This window comes from Lissotriton vulgaris, chromosome 6 (genome assembly GCF_964263255.1).
Source record: "Lissotriton vulgaris chromosome 6, aLisVul1.2, whole genome shotgun sequence".
Classification (NCBI taxonomy): Eukaryota; Metazoa; Chordata; class Amphibia; order Caudata; family Salamandridae; genus Lissotriton; species Lissotriton vulgaris.
This window is the reverse complement of record NC_141694.1, coordinates 405,925,479-405,947,443: the sequence shown is the minus strand read 5'-3', so window position 1 is coordinate 405,947,443 and position 21,965 is coordinate 405,925,479.

Here is a 21,965-nt window from a genome sequence, read left to right as displayed (position 1 = left end):
ACATGGGCTTGTTGTTGGCTGGGATGTGAGCCCTGGTGAAGCAGAAACCATAATCCTTGTTAAATTAAATTAACCGGCACTCAACCCTCTGGTAGCTTGGCACAGAGCAATGAGGCGTAACCTATAGGAAATGTGTAAAGTATTTGTATAACACTTTAAACTGTCACAGGCACCTCAGCGGCCTCTCGGGATCAGTTTGTTGCTCAGATTTGTCCACCTATTGACACCCTCAATTCCGACTAGCTATTACAGCACAGAAGGGTAAGGTGATCAATTGGGGGAAGGGAAGGAAGGGAACAGCGGGGAAGGAGACCTGTGAAGAGAAGGATTTGTTTAGGTATTCAAATAAGCAATAAGCTAAGCACCTATAAAATGCATTCATATATTTCATATTTCCCTACTATCTGTAAATAAAGACAATATTTATTTATATATATATATATATCTATATATATATATATATATATATATATATATATATATATATATATATATATATTGGAGTACAAAGTGCCCTTGAGCAGCGGGAGGGCACTCGACAGCGCTCTCCTACCAGTGTAAGCCTCGCTGCAGCTCGCTTCTCTGCACCCTGGATCTGTAAACAAAGCTGACGCGTTTCGAGGCATTGCGCCTCTTCTTCTCAGGCAGACTTGAAAAACACTGTAAGGTTCACCATTTGCTTTCCTTTATTAGTGTTGTCACATTTAGTAGTGGGCGTGGCAACAATAGCCCGATGGTGTTCTGGGACTTATAGTCCTAATGGTGAGTACAAATTTACAACCTTTAGTGGGTACAGTGCTTAAAAGTCAATTAGGTCCGTGTATTTCCTTGGTAGGATGGGTTTCAGAGAAACAGGCTTCCTTTTGTGCATAAGAGCGCTGTGCCTCGTGGTTTGGAAGGGTTCCACTCCACAGCCTTTTCCTTCTTTCACAGAAAATGGTGCTCATCCCCACGGCAGGGGCCGCCGTGTAGTTAATTGGAGTACAAATTGCCCTTGAGCAGCGGGAGGGCACTCGACAGCGCTCTCCTACCAGTGTAAGCCTCGCTGCAGCTCGCTTCTCTGCACCCTGGATCTGTAAACAAAGCCGACGCGTTTTGAGGCATTGCGCCTCTTCTTCTCAGGCAGACTTGAAAAACACTGTAAGGTTCACCATTTGCTCAAGGGTAATTTGTACTCCAATATATATATATATATATATATATATATTACCTACTGGCGTTCGCCAGTAGGTATATATAGTTAGAATTTTTTCCCTATGGGACTTTTGAAAATTCTATGTCTAATAACTTTGGCGTTTGTGGATGGAATCGGCTGAAATTTTCAGGAAAATGGCACATTTTGTTTCTGAGCAGCCCCTGAAAATTTGGTGGGGTTTCGTCAAGGGGGGGCTGAGAAAAAAGGGGGGTCCCAAAACGCGTTTTTTGCATTGAGTTTTCCATAGGGCGGTTGGACTCACTTTTAGCTCGAACGGCTGAATGGATTTGCACGAAACTTGGCAAAATTGTAGGGACTGTTAGCCCGATGTGCCTTTGCTAGGTCTCAATATATGTGCTCCAGTAGTTTTTGAGAAATTAACGTTCAAACCAAGATATATATCTGTAACAGCGCTCTGGGCAGCGATCCGGTCCGCTTACTTTTCGCTTATCGGAACTTTGCGCGCAGAAAGCTGATTGGCTCTCCGGTGTCTGTCAACATTCTAAACAGTCCGGAGCGGACGCCATCTTGTCTCTCGGTAGGATCGAGAGAGAAGAAGAGGTGGAAAACGAAGGGGGAATTTAATGAAAGGGGGCAAGGTATCCCCCTCTTGACCTCCTAGGAATGTTGTTGGGGTTATTAAAGGGTCCCGTGGGGAAAATAAAAAAAAAATGATTTTTCACGGTAGAAGCGCGGCCGCGAACTGGTAGCGAAACGGGAATTCGCCATTTTGTGCTTCGTAAATTAAATTACTAGTTATAAGTGGGTACGGGAGACGTATCCTAATCCCCTATGTTTCCTGAGGGTGGGTGAGGAGGCTGATATATGTTGATACATCTCTTCCAGCGGCTGTGCGTGAGCTTTTTTTTTTTTTTGCTGCGTGACAGTCCGGAGCGGCCGCCATCTTGTCTCTCGGTAGGATCGAGAGAGAAGAAAAGGTGAAAAACTAAGGGGGAATTTAATGAAAGGGGGCAAGGTATCCCCCTCTTGACCCCCTAGGAATGTTGTTGGGGTTATTAAAGGGTCCCGTGGGGAAAATAAAAAAAAAATGATTTTTCACGGTAGAAGCGCTTCACGGGCCGCGAACTGGGCCGCAAACTGGTAGCGAAACGGGAATTCGCCATTTTGTGCTTCGTTAATTAAAGTACTAGGTATAAGGGGGTGCGGGAGACATATCCTAATCCCCTATGTTTCCTGAGGGTGGCTGAGGAGGCTGATATATGTTGATATATCTCTTCCAGCGGCTGCGCCATCTTGCCTTTTTTCGAATGCCACAATTTTGTCGTGCACGGCAGCCATTTTAGATGCCAGGCTGGCCCCAGGCTATCACCTACCCCTGCGGATGTAGTTTATGGCCCCAGCTGTAGAGAATTCAGACATGCCAATTCTCCTGATTCAGGCGTGTGAGTACTGATTTCAGTGCTAGTCTCCCGCCTCCCGATTTCTGCAAGCAAAAACCCGGGGGCATATTACTAACAACTAGCGATAATTTTTGTCTATAACTTGTTTAGAGACAAAAATTATCGCCGCAGATCGGCGATTTTTATCGCAGATAAACCTTGCTATTATCGCAGAAAAGTCAGCGATATTCATGTATTATCGACCTAATGCTCTTAGCCATGTTATCCACCTCCCATTGGATAACATGGCTAAGAACTGCTCAGGGCAGGTGTTAGATTTTGGAGATATTCGCGCTTAGCGCGAATATCTCCAAAAGTTGGTAATAGAAGGTAGCGATGTTAGGGACTGTTTCCAGTCGCTAACATCTTGGCACGCCACTTTGCATGTCATTAGTGATAAGTATCACTGACATGCAAAGCCGGGCCCAAGATGGTCGCTATCTCCTTTTAGGTGTCACTAACTGGTGTTAGCGACAGCTTGATAATAGGGAAATAATTTTATCTCCGCTTTCATGGTTTTTAAAGCCAAAAAAGCGGAGATAAACCCCCTTGATAATATGCCCCACGATTCCTTGGGGGTTTCAGCTGATAGGGCTTGGTATTGTGTTACATGGTAATTTTTCCATGAAACGTCAGAGGGTCGATGTAGGGGTTCTAGAAGAGGTGATAAACCATTTAAGCCTCATGAACAAGCGCATGGTCTTTTAAAGATTTGTGAAGTACTCGGGGCGGCGGTGTGTGTGTGCCCTCTTTCAGGAGCGGGCGGGGGGGCACTGCCAGCAACTTGCCAGGTCAGGTAGTGTTCAACACGTGCATCACCCTTTCTCTGCCTGCTATTGCGCTCCATGCTTCGGAAAGGTAAGAAAAAGAACGTGCATTTGAGTTTGAAATGTCCGATCCTGCAGCAGCACACTTCCAAAGCCCACACATGACAATAACCCGATTCAAGGCCCCATTCACCCGTTTTTCAAAAAATAGATAACACTCCAACAAAGTAAGGTTATAAAACTTTATTAACTTTTAACGATAATGAACAGAACAAAAACTAAAAACATTTAAACATTTATTAACACAAAAAGCAACAATGGTTAGAAGCTGTCTTTTGTGCGAATAGTCCCAAGGCAGTACAACGTGCAGAGTTCTGGACGGCACCCAGGTGATGTCGCCTGGGTGCCGCACTGGTTTAGGGATCCTACAATGCTGCTCCGAAAATTGGCGTGGGGCGTCCCGGGTGGGGCGGGGGGAGGCCTCGTCAGTAGCGGTCTGTTGTGCGAATAGTCCCAAGGCAGCACAACGTGCAGAGTTCTGGACGGCACCCAGGTGATGTCGCCTGGGTGCCGCACTGGTTTAGGGATCCTACAATGCAGCACAGAAAAACAGCGTGGGGCGTCCCGGGTGGTGCGGGGGGAGGCCTCGTCAGTAGCGGTCTGTGTCCAGTGTCACATGGCTGACACAACATGTACGACAGGCACCCAGGTGATGTCCAGTAAACTGCCGCACTGGTTTTGGTATCCTACAATGCTGCTCCGAAAATTGGCGTGCGGCGGCCCGGGGGGGGGGGGGGGGAGGCGGCGTGAACGGGCCTCCCCAGGTGGCGGCCATTCAGCTGTTTACCGCCCGCTCTTGCGACTACAGCGTCTCGCTCACCATGTTGTTGAGTTGCTCCCACTCTTGCAGTGCAGCGATAGACGGCTGCCACATGACTCTTAAAATGGCGGACGGCTCTTCGGTTTTGGGCCTGGTCCACTGAAATGGCCCTGGGACACCTTGGAAGTCGGACGCTTGCCTGCTAGGGCTTGGGCTCCATTCTCGAAAAGCGTCCCCTCAGCCGTGAAGATTGTATAAAAGTCTTGGGGGCCCCCGACTCCCGCAGGCTTTCGGTGGGGAGCGGCTGCCATGATTGCTCGCGGAATGACCACGACGGAGCCACGAGATGGTGGTGCTCTCATGCTGACGCCAGCTTCAGTCTGAATGATCCAGAAACAAGGTGGGGCTTTCATCGTTTGGGAAAAAAAAATGTTCTAAACCAATGAAAAGTGTTATTTTTAGGTCATATGACCAAGCCTTCCATCTTTAGGAAACCAAAAGTAAAATGAACCAATGAAAAGTTTTATAAACAAGTCACATGACCTGTTATGCGACATAGGGCTACAAAAAGCGTAGAAAATCCGTTGGCACGTGAGGCGGCGTCAGTAGCGGACCGATGTGCGAATAGGCCGAAGGCAGCACAACGCGCCGAGATCCGGATGGCACAGAGGTGGTGTCCAGCAAATTGCCGCACTGGTGTGGCCATCCTACAATGCTGCGCCGAAAGACGGCGTGTCCAGCTGAATTGCGGTCACTGTTGCGGTACAGTGACTCGAACGCGCCGAGATCCGGATGGCGCCGAGGTGGTGTCCAGCAAATTGCCGTACTGGTGTGGCCATCCTACAATGCTGCGCCGAAAGACGGCGTGTTCAGCTGAGTTCCGGTCACTCTTCCGGCACAGTGACTCGAACGCGCTGAGATCCGGATGGCACCGAGGTGGTGTCCAGCAAGTGGCTGCACTGGTGTGGCCATCCTACAATGCTGCGCCGGAAGTCGGCGTGGGGTGCCCCGTTGGCTTATGAGGTGATGTCAGTAGTGGACTGATGTGTGAATAGGTCGGAACCAGCACAAGGCGCCAAGATCCGAATGGCAAGTCCTGGATGTTGAGTGCCTCAGTTGAGATTTCTGAGCAGTGCTTGTAGAACTGTCTGAAGCTTATTTGCACCTGCTGCAGCTTCACTAGGTCCGGCGGAACTTGTTGCCTTTTCCTTTCTGCTTCTTTTCCTACAATGCGTTTCTTCTGAAGACACGACCAGGTCCCTGAATGTGTGCAGGGGGACGCTATTGAATGAATGAACGCGCCGAGATCTGGATGGCACCGAGGTGGTGTCCAGCAAATTGCCGCACTGGTGTGGCCATCCTACAATGCTGCGCCGAAAGTCGGCGTGGGGTGCCCCGTTGGTTTATGAGGTGATGTCAGTAGCGGACCGATGTGTGAATAGGTCGGAACCAGCACAAGGCGCCCTGCACTGTTGAGCCTTTTTCAATGTCTGTTTTTTGTTCTTTCCCCTCCATCAAAAACAAAACAAAAATACAAGGCGCCAAGATCCGAATGGCAAGTCCTGGATGTTGAGTGCCTCAGTTGAGAGTTCTGAGCAGTGCTTGTAAGACTGTCTGAAGCTTATTTGCACCTGCTGCAGCTTCACTAGGTCCGGCGGAACTTTTTTCCTTTTCCTTTCTGCTTCTTTTCCTACAATGCGTTTCATCTGAAGACACGACCAGGTCCCTGAATGTGTGCAGGGGGACGCTATTGATTGAATGAAAATGGCGGCTTGACACAAAGCTGACTCAAGCGTTACTGTTGGTGCTATACAGACAAAAATTGGTTTTCAGTTTGTACATTCTTCAGGTTTTTTTTTCCATCCAAGTCTGATTGAGAGTTTGTAGAAAAATGGCTTCAGATTTTCCACATACTACTCTTCAACATTCTTCCTAAATGTAACAATGTGAAACTCACTAGGAGAACGGCTGTTTCTGTTTCCTTTCAAAATGCTGCCACCAATATTTTCTGAATGGAAGACATCATCTTGTAACATAAAGGGCCGAAAGGGGTTCTGGTCTGGCCGATGGTTGGTGGAGACATTTTGACTATATCTTGGACCTGCCCGGCCTCGCCCAAAATGGCGCCGGTATAAATGGGACTCGTAACTCTTTGCCCGCAAATGTATATCTAGAAAATGTTATTGTAAGTGGCCCTGTCCTATTTTAATTACAAAATGTACGTCCACCGATACCGCAACTGTTAGACACCTTTGTTCTTGTCACCTAATGGCCCGCTCGTTACGTTCTTCTACAGTGTAAATGTCTCCTCATCATATACGATTTGAGTTTGCTCCGTGGCCGGCCCACGTGGTTATAGGCCCGTATTTGTATACTGACATTTTCACAATAAAGGTTTTTAAAACAAAACACGGTAGTAGTATTTTCATTTGTAAAGTTTTTACTTTTAGTGACTGTTTTCGAATCAGTAAAAGGCAAGTGAAATAAAGCAGTCCAATTACATGACGGATAAAAGGTATAATATGTAGGAACGCAGTAAAGATAAATGGTCAAGGGCAGTTGTGTTTTTCATGTCTGCAACATAAAGTGATCGATAAGAATCTGATAATCAGGCGTATCGGCGACTAAGACAGCAGGCCGAATCTCTTTTACTCAACGGCTCCGTCATGGAAGGAAGAAACGCCCTTTTTCTCGAAAAAGGAATATATTTTACTTGCAAGACAGTTGTAAATTTTCCGGGAAAGTACATTAGCCTGGAATATTATAACATATGTTTGAAAAAAAAATATTGTTCGAAAATAATAAAAAGCGTAATTTTTAGGTCATATGACCAAGCTTTTCATCATTAAATTAACAAAAGTAAAATGAACCAATGAAAAGTTTTATTAACAAGTCACATGACCTGTTATGCTTACGTTACGCGCTGCGCGCCGCGCCTCGGATCACTTCCGGGTGCGCTAACGCGGCGTGTCATAAAACGCATTACGCGACAACGTAGGTCAAGAATATAGTCTAAATGTCTCCACCAACCAGCGTTCAGAACACAACCCCTTTCAGCAGTCCAAAAAGTTCTGTTAAATGACAACAGAGGGGACAGGCAACAAGAACCATCAGTCAAAGAGGGGAGGGCAAGTTCTTCTCTTCCGGGTCATGTTGGGGCGCTACCGGAACTGATCGAATTGGTAGTCTTCAGTGTTTCTGGATGTTTCAGACTAAAGCTGGCGTCAGCATGAGACCACTACCATCTCGTAGCTCCGTCGTGGCCATTCCACGAGCAATCATGGCAGCCGCTCCCCACCAGAAGCCTGCGGGAGTCGGAGGCCCCCAAGACTTTTGTAGAATCTTCACGGCTGAGGGGACGCTTTTCGAGAATGGGATCCAAGCCCTAGCAGACAAGCGTCCGAGTTCCAAGGTGTCCCAGGGCCATTTTAGTGGACCAGGCCCAAAACCGAAGAGCCGGCCGCCATTTTGAGAGTCCTGTGGCAGCCGCCTATCGCTGCACCGCAAGAGCGGGCGCATCTCAACTACATGGTGAGCGAGACGCTGTAGTCGCAAGAGCGGGCGGAAAACAGCTGAATGGCGGAAGAGGCACAGTGTAGCAAAAGCGGGCGGAATGGCAACTAAAACGATAAAGGGGCGCCTCACTACAGCTTGTCTTCAGGTCAAACGGATTGTGGGACAAGGTCCAGAATTGAAGAGTCATCAAAAGGCAAAAAGTACCGCCGGACCCCGGGAGCCGGCCGCCTATGTCGGGGGCGATCTCAGGCTACACCAGTGCTATAAGACTTGGGGAGGGTGTCGGAGCCAAGCGTCTTCTCCGAGTCCATGGCCATCACAGCGCCCCTCAGGGGCCTCCGTCAAGCTGTTTAGGAAGGTAACATATCATATTGTTTTCTAATGCAGTCAGGTCCACAAACGACACTCACTTACTTTGAGAATAGTGAAGCTGCAGTAGGTGGAAATAAGCTTCAGACAGTGTTACAAGCGCTGCTCAGAACTCTTAACTATGGCACCCAACATCCAGAACTTATGCTATTTGAGAATGGTAGTGACATCGAAGCATCTCAGGGACCAAAACCATTAACGTACTTTCACGTATGAAAATCTTACTTGGGGAGGGGGCAGGAGCGAAGCGCCCCCTCCCAGTCAGCGCCACCACACCGTATGTTGAAAATCTGAAGCCATCGTTCTACAAAGTCAACCAAACTTGGATTGAAAAATCTAGAAAAATGTACAAACTGAAAACCAGTTTTGGTCTGCATAGCATCAGTAACAACGCTTGAGTCAGCTTTGTGTCAAGCCGCCATTTTGATTCAACAAAGCACAGGCATTGAAAAAGGCTGAAATTTAGAACTCTAAACTATGGCACCCAACATCCAGGAGCTTGCTATCCGGATCTTGGAGCCTTGTGCTGTTTTCGATCTATTCACACATCGGTCCACTACTGACATCATCTTATAAACCAACGTTATGTAAATAGTTTTTTAATAAAATGTTTTACCCTATTTCTTTGCTGGTGTGTTGTCTATATTTTTAATATTTGCATAGGGTTTGTCATTATTTTGTGCGGGATGGGTGATGGAGCCGAGCTGTCTTGCAGCCCTCATGGTGTGGAGCTCAGTTCATCTCACTATTTTCGTATTTCTCAAGAAGGGTTGTTCCTAATATTTCTATTTTAGCGAGGTCAAAAAGAGATCCAATTAGTGGCCTACTGATTTTGCTCGATTACTTTTATTTTTTTACACGATTTTTCACTATCTGCAAAGACTAAACAGAGTATTGCGACTTTGTGCTTGTTTGTAAATAGAGAATGATCCAAAGAGAACCAATTCTAAAACAGTAAATGCTTGGACAACAATCAATCAAATGGAGAGACAAGGAGGTACGACGGATTACAACGGGGGTAAAGGCCTGCGTTAACTACCCTTCTGTATCTGCAAAGAGAGAGTACTACTAAGGCAAAAGAGGGGAGGGGGGGGGGGGCAGCGTTCAAAGCACATCAGCGTGCATAAATACGAAAATGTTTTTATCTATCACGTACTTGACATTTTAAAGCTTTTCATATTTGCTATTAAAAAACCAATGAAATTCACAGAAAAAACCATAGGTTATAGTGGATATATAGTTAGGAATTTGCATTTACAAAACCTTGAAAATTCAATGAAAAAACCATAGGTTATAGGCCATATATAGTTAGGAATTAGCATTTACAAAACCTTATTTTACTCGCATAAAACCATTGAAATTCCATATATAGTTAGCTAACTATAAGCGCTAACTATATATCGCACACCCGCAATCCACTGCTGATGATGTCACATATTACATCATTCATGACATGGTCAGTGACATCACTGATGACATCACTGATGACATCTCAAATGACATCACTGATGACAACTCAAATGATATCAATGATGACATCTCAAATGACATCACTGATGACATCACTGATGACAACTCAAATGACATCACTGATGACATCTCATTTGTCATCACTGATCACATCACTCATGTGATAATACAATGAACCTCTTCAGACTCTAATATAACCTTACATACACTCAGTATAAACAGACACTCACAGACTGTCACTCATCCATGGACTTACTCACACACCTAGTCAGTCATGCAAAGAATCAATCACACCTCCATTTCCTCAACTATACAGTTATACACATCTTACTTATTCAAACATATAATAACACATATTTACTCTCTTATATAATCCCTGATACAAGCTCACAGTGATCGATACAGCCACTCACACATTCACTGGCTCTTATGTTCAGTTATTTATATATCTCAACTCTCACATGTATTGTGTTTTACATACGTACTTACTTGCACATGTAGCAATGAGAAATCCATTCACTCACCAACACACCCATGCACAGTCAACCGCCCATATAGCTGTTTCCACATGCACTCTTGAACTCATACTCCTAGTGAATCAACTGCTTACACATCTATGCACAGAGTCACGCACCTCCCAGCCACCCACACACACACTCAGCCTCCCATTCAAATATTTGGGCAACCAATCAATAACCCATATGGCTACTCTTATAGCTACTGATCAACACATGCAGCAGCTTACACAACAACAAACATACTGATGCACGAATTAAGACAGTTTAGTCACTAACCCATGTACTCAGTGAGACACATTTAATCACTCACTCATACAGTCAGTCATGCACCTACTAAATTCTTCATCCAGACACTTATACATCCACTCATTCTTCAATATGTGAAACATATTTAAACTTTACAGACACATACAATCACTGGATGTTGTGATCAGTGATGTCATCAGTGATGTCATTTGAGATGTCATCAGTGATGTCATCAGTGATGTCACTGACCATGTCATGAATGATGTAATATGTGACATCATCAGCAGTGGATTGCGGGTGCGCGATATATAGTTAGCGCTTATAGTTAGCTAACTATATATGGAATTTCAATGGTTTTATGCGAGTAAAATAAGGTTTTGTAAATGCTAATTCCTAACTATATATGGCCTATAACCTATGGTTTTTTCATTGAATTTTCAAGGTTTTGTAAATGCAAATTCCTAACTATATATCCACTATAACCTATGGTTTTTTCTGTGAATATATATATATATATATATATATATATATATATATATATATATATATATATATATATATATATATATATATATATATATATATATATATATGTACACCTAGATTCCATTCAAAAAGGTGCTGTGAAAAAAAACAAGAGGATTACCGCTAGGTCTATCTTGAATTAACATAAACATATGCGTGTACTATTAGGCTGACGTGTACCAACCTATGTTGGTAATAAGTCTAACTTCACAGGGGAGGAAGGATATGGATTAGCTTCATTCTCTCTTTGTCCCCCTGTTAGAAACATGAGCAAGAAAAAATACAACACATAGGGGCCGATTCTGATCTGGGTCAGAAAGCACTCCAACCGAGCCGGATCCAGGATGTTTTCCGACCGATCCGGACTCCTGCAGTTCGACCGAGCTTCTACGATGCGGCCGTATGCTCGGTTCGGTCGGACTCCCATAGAAGTCAATGGGAGCCTATCGTACAACGGGTACATGGGCTCCCATTGACTGAATGGGTATGTTGTGGACAACTGCGCCCCCTACAGTGGGTACGCGTCAGTGCCATCAGCACCATACATGCCTGTGTTGGGGAGACCCATGGATCTCTCCCTGTCTTGGAATTGTAAAGCTGTGGGTAACAGGGGGTGCGATGCGTACCCCCAAAGTCCAACTCCGGGAGATATTGCGAGCCGGAAGGTCCAACTCGATCCGGCTGTCTGAATCGAGCATCGTACTGGCTTGGTCGGAATTCACCTCCATTGCGCACCACGGTCAGCTTACGGCCAAGACATACAGAGCAGTTCGGACCCAGAAACGATTCGGACAGAGATTTTGCGCTTGTTCGCATTGTACTTTGACGTCCGGACCCGTGTACGAACCGGACGGAAATCCAGCCTCCGAATATGACCCGCTAATGCCGAACCCGATTTGGTGCCCTTGCGATTGAGATTGGAATCCGCCCCTATATAAGCACTTTTTGTTGGTGAATGGTAGATCATTCTAGATAACATTCCTTGAGGTATATACATTATCTATCATACATAGACCATAAAGTAAATTAGTTTGTAAACTTCGTTGTAGAAAAAATAATTAGTATAGCCTTTTATTTGCAGGTTTCAGTAACACCTGGTATATAGCTTTTATCCGGCAGACAAGAAAGATTGTATTACTCTTCTAGAATTTCAAGTTTTGCACAAAAGCCCCTTAGTTCCTGGTCATACCTCTTTCATGGACTTTCCCAGAACGTTTGATTGAAAATAAAAACCAGTTCAAAGTACGACACCAGTTGTAACCACTGAAAGAGACATTGTAGGTGGTGTCAGAGACACCCTTACGGCACTTGTCCCACAGGAATAACAAACTCTCTTCTCCCGGGGCACCAAGAAAGCTCGGAATAATCTGTGGCGTTTCCTCCAGTTTTGACAGCTTTCATAGCCTCCCGGGTCCCAAACGCATCATTTCCTGATGTGCAAACGGTGCATCAGCTGCGTATTAGTCATCGACCTGATTTCCTCTGGCCACCTTGATTGCAGCACCTGGTAGATTGCTGCATACTTCATCCAGCTCGTGTCTCAGCTCTCTGAGGTGACTGGAACCGTGACAGCGTTCATCTGGGTGAGTGCCATAACAGAATTTCCCTCTCCCGAAGAATGCTGACACGAACCAGGTTTATTTGGATCTTTAGGATGAAAGGACTTGATGCACCTTGGAGCAAGTATTCCTGTAGCAGATTCCCACAAGTTCTCATCTGTGCCATTTCTTTTCCAGGAAAGCAAATACCTAAGCCACACGCTTATCATCTTGGAATCCAATACTTTATTACCTTATATTAAGGCTCATTGTTAACCCATATAGGAGAAGGTTGTTTTGACTGGTGTATAAGAGGGTTTTAGAAGTGATACATGAAAGACTGGATGTATCTTCATGGACTTTGGAAGTGCTTAGAGCACTGCAACCGGAGAGATGCATTTCTTCATTTTGTATGGTCCAATAAATTTATGGTTGAAGATTCTGTAACTGCTAAAACCAATGTTTTTGGTAGACAAACATACAACATCGCCCACTTGGTATACAGGGTTAGGTTTACGGTGTTTGTCAGCTCCTTTTTTATATTGCACCTTTACATCCTTAAAATTCCTGTATGTATGTTTTAGGGTCTGTTGTGTGTGGGTTATTCTTGCTTGTACCTAAGGTAACTTTTGGTTGAAAACAGGATGTACCAAAGGTAGGAACTGGGGATGAAAACCGTAGCTACTATAGAAGTGAGCTGTCTTGGTTGCCTGGTCTTTTGCGCTGTTGAAGGCTATCTCCGCTAGACACAGTAATTCAACCTATGCGTCTGAATTATCTTAAACATAGCATCTTAAGTACTATTTCAGAGTCTGGTTGAGTCTCTCAATTTATCCGGCTGTTAGAGGGAGGAAGCTGGTTGACTTAGCGGATTTCATATGTAAGGCAGCACACTAGGCCTTCCATAATCGAGCTGTGAACTGGGGGCCCCTGTCCGAGACAATAGTAGTCAGAAGGCCATGTAATCTTATCACATGCTGCATAAGCATCTTTGCCAATTGTCTGGAGGTGGGTTGCTGTGCACAGGCAATGAAATGGCCCATCTTTGTTAGACTGTCCTCTACTACCAAGATGGCAATACATCCTTTATCTTTTGGCAATTCCAACTATGAAGTCTGGAGAGACTGTCTCTCGGGTAACCATTGGGGTCGGAAGTGGTTGTAGCCGTCCTTGGGGTTTTCCATGATCTACCTTGGCTGGTACACAGGTCTCGCTCCTATGGATCATGTCCGTTACATCGGTTCGAACTTAAGGCCACCAAAATTGACTACATATTCTATCAAGGGTTTTGTCAATACCATTATGTCCTGCACTAGGAGCATTGTGGCACCACTGAAATACCTCTTCGAGTAAGGCCTAATTAGGCACTAACAGTTAAATAATCCTTATTGGAAGTCCTTTGACCAATGTCCATTGAGGATGCGTCTTTGGCCATTCGTTCCAAATATGGATCTGCATGCATTGTGCTACCTTCCTTAGAAACAAGTCTGTTTGAAGTAACCTAAAACTTGCTTGGTTTAAGATAGAATAACATTTTTGGATCCTGCTTTCTTGGGCGGTTTCTTGTCTAGTAAGGGCATCTGCTTTTTTACGTTCTACTCCTGGCCTGTATGTAACAATGAATTGATATTCAGCGAAGAGTAGCATCCACATAGCTGTCTGGGTGATAGCATTCTGGCAGATCGCATGAATAGTAGATTACGGTGGTTGAAATATACAGTAACTACATGCTTAGCCCCCATCAAAAGAAGTCTCTAATCACTGAAGGCGTTTTTTATTGCTAATAACTCCTTTTCTGCAGTGGTATACCTTACCTCAGCTTCGTTCAGCTTATGTGACATAGATACCATAGGTTGTAACTGGCCAGTACTTATGTATCTTTGTGAGAGAATGACTCCAATGGCTGCTTCTGATACGTCAGCTTCCACTATATAGGGTCTTTCTGGGTCGGGTGAGACAAAATGGGAGCAGTAACAAAGGCTTGTTTCAGGCTATTGAACAATGTTTCGGCTTCACTGGCCCAGAGAAAGGGAATGTTTTTTCTCAGCAGTTTGGTAATTGGGGCCACGGTATAAGAAAAGTGGCTTATACCTCTGCAGTAAAAGTTTGCAAACCCTAGAAAACATTGTTTGTCTCTGATGTTGGTAGGTCTTGGCCACTCTTTTACGGCTAAGATCTTTAGTTCTGACATTTCCTGCCCTCTGGGTGATAACATAGCGCCCAGGAATTCCACCATGTACACATAAAACTCACACTTGCTTTGCTTACAATACAGTCCATTTAGCAAAAGTGCCTTGAACCCCTTACAATCATGCCTATAGCAGTCCTCCACAGTGGATGAGTAAAGTAAATCAAAATGTCATCAATGTATACCACCACAAACTTGTCTAGGAACTCCCACAGCACCTCGTTTACAAAGTATTGAAATGCTGTTTGGGCACTGCATAGGCGGAAAGGCATCACCGTATATTCATATAATTCGTACCTAATACGGAAAGGGGTCTTCAACTCATCACCCTCCCTTACGCGTACCAAGTGACAGGCACCTTTCAGATCTAATTATGTATAGATGGCGGCGGTCTTGACTTGCTCGAGTAGGACAGGAATCAGGGGAAGAGGGTATCTGTTCTTGATGGTGACCTTGTTGAGGGCTCTATAGTCTATACAAGTGCTTATCTCGCCATTTCCTTTTGGTATAAAAAAAGTGGTGAGGCTGCAGGTGACTTGGAGGGACATAGGAACCTATTTCAAGGTATTTATTGCGGTATTCTCTTAGATGGGTGTTTTCTGGCTCAGTTAGGGCGTATAGTCTCCCACAAGGTATCACTGTTCCTGGTACATGGTCTATCTGGCAATCATAGTGTCTATGTGGTGGTAGAGTATTGGCTTGCTTCCCACAGAGTACATCCTGGTAGCCTTGGTAACATAAGGGCTGTGTAACATCAGTTTCCGCAGCTGTGGCAACACAGTGCATCGTAAATACATTTTTCACTAGAGTTGACATACAGGAATGACAATGCTCCTTGCACCAAGGACTAGTGAAGGCTACTGTTTTGTTTTCCCAATTAATAGTGGGGTTATGCATTACCAACCAAGGAAGGAACCAGAATGACACCATATTGGGGAGCCTGGATGATGTTAAACCTCAGGAACTCTGTATGACCTTCTCCACAAATCATTTCCAAACTATCTGTGTGGAATTGTATGAACTGGGGTGGCAGAGTGGGCTAAAGAACAGTGATGGATTAAACCCAGATCTGTTGCTTGGGTGTGAGTGTTTGATTGGTTCAGATACTCCGTCCATCACCACCCCTTTTTGTACCGCTTTGTTCACCATAAGTTGGCTGGGTATGCTCAGACGTGAGTCCCTTGCTCACTTTGCCACTGGATTCAAGCAAGCCGGGCTGAAGACGGCTGAAATGCCAGAAACCGGTCCTCGGAAGCTTGTTTCCGGTCCAGGGAAGACATGGCTTGGCAGTTCGGGCTGGACTGTTCCCATGAGGCACAGGGTCAAGGCTGATTTGCATATGGCCATGTCTGAACTGGGGTGGTGTGGAGTGCAAAAAAACAAAAGATTTAGGCCCAGATCTCTGTACTGGGGTGAATGTATGACATTGTTCTGCATTCTGCCCATCAACTGCTGTTTTGCATTTTGTCACCCCGAGTGGGATGGGTATGCTCAGACGTGAGTCCCATGCTCTCCACACGCCTGGAGTCAAGCTATCCTGGCTGAAAATGGCTGATAGCCAGAAACCGGTCCTAGGATGCTTGATTCCGGTCCAGGAAAGACATGGCTTGGCAGTTCGGGCTGGACTGTTCCCATGAGGCACAGGGTCAGGGCTGATTTGCATATGGCCATGTCTGAACTGGGGTGGTGTGGAGTGCAAAAAAACGATGGATTTAGGCCCAGATCTCTGTACTGGGGTGAATGAATGCATTCTGTCCATCAACTGTTGATTTGCACTTTGTAACATAAACAGGATCTACTTTCCCAAAGGTCTGGTGCCTGACTTTTTTTGTGGGGACAGCATTGACAAGTAGTGCAAAGCTTTGTATCCCTGAAGGGAATTAGGGGAAAAGTCTGTGGAAGCCTATCCCTGGCAAGTGGAGGGACACCCTACTGGCCCATGGAGTAGATGGACAGTGTGAGGCATCCCCTATGAAGGAAGCCCTTGTTATTAAGTATGGCCTTTCCACACAGACGTTAGGCAGACGTTTAGAGACAGTCAGAAACTGGCCCATCAGATCTGGGGGGATTGTGTAGATTTCTTTTGCAAGGCACTGGGTGGTTGGGTGAAGGGCAGTGAAGTAAAGGATTATCAGAGGATGTACAATTAGATTGTGAGAGGGCACATGTTCAGTCTTTGTTTTCCAGAGCTGCACCAACACCTGATTGATAGTAGGTTCACTAGTCCCATGGAGCATGCTAAGGAGGCGGAGCATTGGCTTAGCACCAGGGATTCACAAGAAGGTATCTGGGAGTGACACCAAGAAGCATGGTTCGCGTTCCCCCCAGCAGAGTACGAGGGAGTTCTGGAGAGACACCAACAGATCCCAGAATAAGGGGGGTGGGGTTCCCATGCCCCTTCTGAGAAACTGAGAGGAAGTTCTAGTGGGAAGTGGCCCAAGGTGTTCTGTTTTCAATGCTGCTGCTTTGATTATTCCCAGGTAGGACACGGGCAGGGGGACTCTGACTGTCCTAAGAAGCCAACCACCGGTGGGACATCTGTAGGGGTGCCCTATATTGTCTCAGGGGTAAGAAGGCCCAGGAGTTGATCATAGACCCTTACCTTGGAGATAGGCACAGAGGATGAGGTGGTGATCCCTGAGGGTGGATGTCATCATTTCCACCAGGTGAAAATTAATGAGATCACTGTCACTGCTTTGAGGGACACTGGAGCTAGCCAGACCTAAATAGTCGAAAGGCTAGTTTCTCCAGAGTAGTACACAGGCCAGGTGACTGACCCAGAGGAAGGTCATAGTTCATTTCCAGGTGTTCATTGACTGAATTCTGGGAACAAAATTGCCCCAGGTGTCAGAAGAACTGAGAGGGGCGGCTGCCCAGGGTGCCCTGACAGTTTCGTATTTTGGGGATACCGCTCCCAAGTGGAGGGTACAGAGCTCATATGGAGGAGCTTGGTTAGTGAGGAATCATCCCTGTCCCCTGGTCAGGCTCAGAGTACAGGCTCCGGGCTGAAGTAGCCATTCTCAAGATACTACTCCTGAACTGGTCAGGGGTAGAGTGAAAGATGGGCAAAAAAAACCTGAGGCTATGGGAGCCCCTCTGATAAACCTCAGAAGCCTGAGAACCCTTGATCGCCTGGGGCCTTGACACTGACAGCTGTGGCCTATGTTATTTGCTGTCCTTATGGGTATAGTTTTCCTGGGATTGGTGACAGAAGTCGGTAACAAAACCTGGAATGGGCCTCATCCCTTTGTTGGCCATGGTGGTACTGCCTGCCTACTGGGATGCATGAATGAGCAAATCAAGGTTAGGTGCTTCACGGATAGGTGAGAAGAAGCATTCCCCATGGGTTCCTTTAGTGGATCAGAAGAGTGTAGACCGAGAGATCCAACTGAGCTTCGGGAGACATAGAACTGACAAATGCCCCTGCAAAACAGGGCCAATGCCCATGTTTTATCACCTAAGTATGGAAGCCCATCAAGGTATTGATTAGCCTATCCTAACTTTTGGCTGGAAGGGGGCTATATTGGATTTTGTCTTTTCTGCAGGATCATCCTTAAACTTTTTGCATTCACTTGTCCTATTTTTGCTGAAATCGTTTTGTTGACATAAGGACTCAGTAAAAGTTACCACTGCTAACCAGTGCTAAAGTGCTTGTTAGAATGGGTGAATACGATGTCAATGAATGGCAAGATATATGTAGACCTGACAACAGCAACATTAATAAAGGCAATGTCAAGGTTTACTGTAACTTGTGCCCGAACAGCTGCACCGACTTCAGTAATAATGATACCAATGTATATTATAATCAATGATATATTAATTAATATTATTGTTACTAATATGAACAATGTCAATGTACGTTCTGACCAAAGCAAACATAACTTTGTCAATACTAGTAAGAACAATGTCATTGTACAAGATGACAAATGTATGTGCAATGTTGGTACTTTCAATAAAAATGAAACTCATGGCTGCCATAATATTCTTAGGAGTTCCAATGAACTCACATCATTGCTGTCGGATTCACTCAAGGTGACCTCCCCATCAACCCAGAGTCAGAGATACATGGTCAGGCAGGTCCTGAGACCCATGCCCACACTTATCGAGTAATAGGTCACAGGTGTGGTCTCCTATAAACAAAGGCAAACACGCACCCAAGGAAAACACTGATCAATTCAATAAATTAATAGTTGCACCACAAACAAGTCTTAGATAATGGGCCCCAATAAAAGACATTTGGCCTGAGACTTGCATTCCCCAGAACATTGGAGTTAACTTATTATATTTATTAGGCCATCATTTCCAAATGGAATCTGGTAACTGGTTCATGCTTGGGGACTTTGGTATTGTAAGGAAAATTCCTCTCTTATGGTAAAGTCGGATTTTAAATTACAATTTTGTAATGCCACTTTTTGAACATTTGCAGCTGACATTTGGGATTTATGTACACCTCCTAGACAACCATACATAAAAGAGAGCTTTTGGGTGCCTGGATGAGCCATGAATCACAGGATGGGATGCAGGAGCTGGGAACAGAACCGCTTACACTTGAACAGGCTGTGTCCTGCCTCCACACAAAGGACAACATACCCTCTGTAGTTAGTCTGGAGACAGGAAAGGGAAGGTGGGATACCTGGGGACTTCAAAGGTAATTTCTACAAGCTTTTCACATGATCTTTCCATGAAACATCAGGTCAGTGCTACAGTGTCCTCCTGCTTCCACCAGCTTAGGAAAATTCGTAAAATAGCCCACTTTCTGACCACCGAAGCTCTCACCCTGGCGTTGCTGGCATTAGTCATCTCTCGGATCGACTATGCCAACGCCTTGTACGCAGGTATCCCACAATATCAAATCAAAAGACTACAGCTGATACAGAATCAGGCTGCCCGCTTGATTTACCATCAACCAAAACATCATCACGTCCGTCCTCTGCCCAAAGCCCTTCACTGGCTTCCTGTATCGGAGCGCTGTAAGTTCAAACTAGGCTGTCTGACCCACAAATCCCTGGCCGGCATCGGTCCCTCCCTTCATTTCTTCTCTTCTGCACCCGTACGCCCCTTCCAGACACCTCCAATCTTCCCACCATGCACTCCTCCAGACGCCTAGGTATAGGCGCAAAAAGCACAGAGGTCTTAGATTCTCTTTTTTGGCCCTTTCACTCTGGAACTCTCTACCGTTGGAACTTAGACTTTCCTCCTCTTACCCTCACTTCAGATCTCTCCGAAAAACTCACCTTTTCCGCTGTGTTTACACATAAGCTTCCTTTTCCTCCCTCCTTTGCCCCCTCCGAATTAGTGAACAGCGCCCGGTGTAAGTTGCGCTCTATAAATCTTTTTTACATTACATTACATTACATTTCTCCCACCTTTCAGATGATGGTCACCAGGCATAAATATTGGACCGTAGACACCAAAAGATTTACGTTCCTTTTAACAATGTTTGATATTGTGATAAGATTCATGAGCAACAATGCAAAGGCTAGAAAATCTGGTTTGAGTGAAAAGCAGATAATGATCCTGGCCTATCTATGCAGAAACACAAAATTACAGGATAATGTAGTCAGCATACACTCTGGACTGGCTATTCTTTGAAAGTATGATATTGTACAATTCATCGCTCAAATACTGCACTATCTAAATGATAATATCCTATGATGGAGAGGCTATTTCACTGGAGAAGAAATAACGGGCCTATCACACTACAGGAGGTAATTGGTTGAAAGATCGCTGATGTATATGATTCAATAGTAGATTTTTCTAAGGTGCATACTAAAACAATATTTCCTTACTTATTTTGTATTCGTATAAAGTGTTGATTGGAACTGGGTAATACTGTTCTTTTTGATGGCGACTGACAAATATGGCTATCAATAGCCTACCTGTCTAATATATTCAATGATGTAATCAAAGACCAGTAACAGGTGTTATGATGAATTCTAAACTAAATTCTATGCAATGAAACTTTTGCTGGTCTACTAAAATATCAAATAGAAAAGTTGCAAGTACACAAAGTATGACTGCAAGAATAGTCATGAATTCGAAATCTAAAACATACTCAGTCTCAGTATTCCGCTGTTTTTACTGATTACTAGCGAGTCTGTTTTAGCAAATCTTACTGTAGCACAATAGATGTTTCTATTGTCGAAGCCCCAAATCTATAAATCTTTTTTACATTACATTACATTACATTTCTCCCACCTTTCAGATGATGGTCACCAGGCATAAATATTGGACCGTAGACACCAAAAGATTTACGTTCCTTTTAACAATGTTTGATATTGTGATAAGATTCATGAGCAACAATGCAAAGGCTAGAAAATATGGTTTGAGTGAAAAGCAGATAATGATCCTGGCCTATCTATGCAGAAACACAAAATTACAGGATAATGTAGTCAGCATACACTCTGGACTGGCTATTCTTTGAAAGTATGATATTGTACAATTCATCGCTCAAATACTGCACTATCTAAATGATAATATCCTATGATGGAGAGGCTATTTCACTGGAGAAGAAATAACGGGCCTATCACACTACAGGAGGTAATTGGTTGAAAGATCGCTGATGTATATGATTCAATAGTAGATTTTTCTAAGGTGCATACTAAAACAATATTTCCTTACTTATTTTGTATTCGTATAAAGTGTTGATTGGAACTGGGTAATACTGTTCTTTTTGATGGCGACTGACAAATATGGCTATCAATAGCCTACCTGTCTAATATATTCAATGATGTAATCAAAGACCAGTAACAGGTGTTATGATGAATTCTAAACTAAATTCTATGCAATGAAACTTTTGCTGGTCTACTAAAATATCAAATAGAAAAGTTGCAAGTACACAAAGTATGACTGCAAGAATAGTCATGAATTCGAAATCTAAAACATACTCAGTCTCAGTATTCCGCTGTTTTTACTGATTACTAGCGAGTCTGTTTTAGCAAATCTTACTGTAGCACAATAGATGTTTCTATTGTCGAAGCCCCAAATCTTTGTCAGATGTTATGCAGCAGTATCAGAACATTTAGTGCAAGTAGCTTAGTTGTTTCTTTCTTAAGAAAGCTCTTTTAACGGAACCTTCTCTAGCTAACTCTGGAATGTCATCCCACGTAAGCTAAAGTTTACCAAAGATTTTATGGCTATAAGGGAAGAAATGGAAACTTTTTTGTTGCCATAAACTCTTTTGTGGCACGTTTAAATTCTTTTGTTAATTTTAACAGCCATAAAATATTGTTTTAGGGTAGTTTTATAGCATTAATCAAATAGCATAGCAAATATGACATGAAAAGACATGGCACTATAATCTTATGGCACTTGAAATTGCAGACAATACTATGTTAAAAAATATGCCTTTAGAATTTGAACTTTTGTTCCTGATATCCTTACTGCTCCTTCTGGATCAGAATAGGTTTGTTC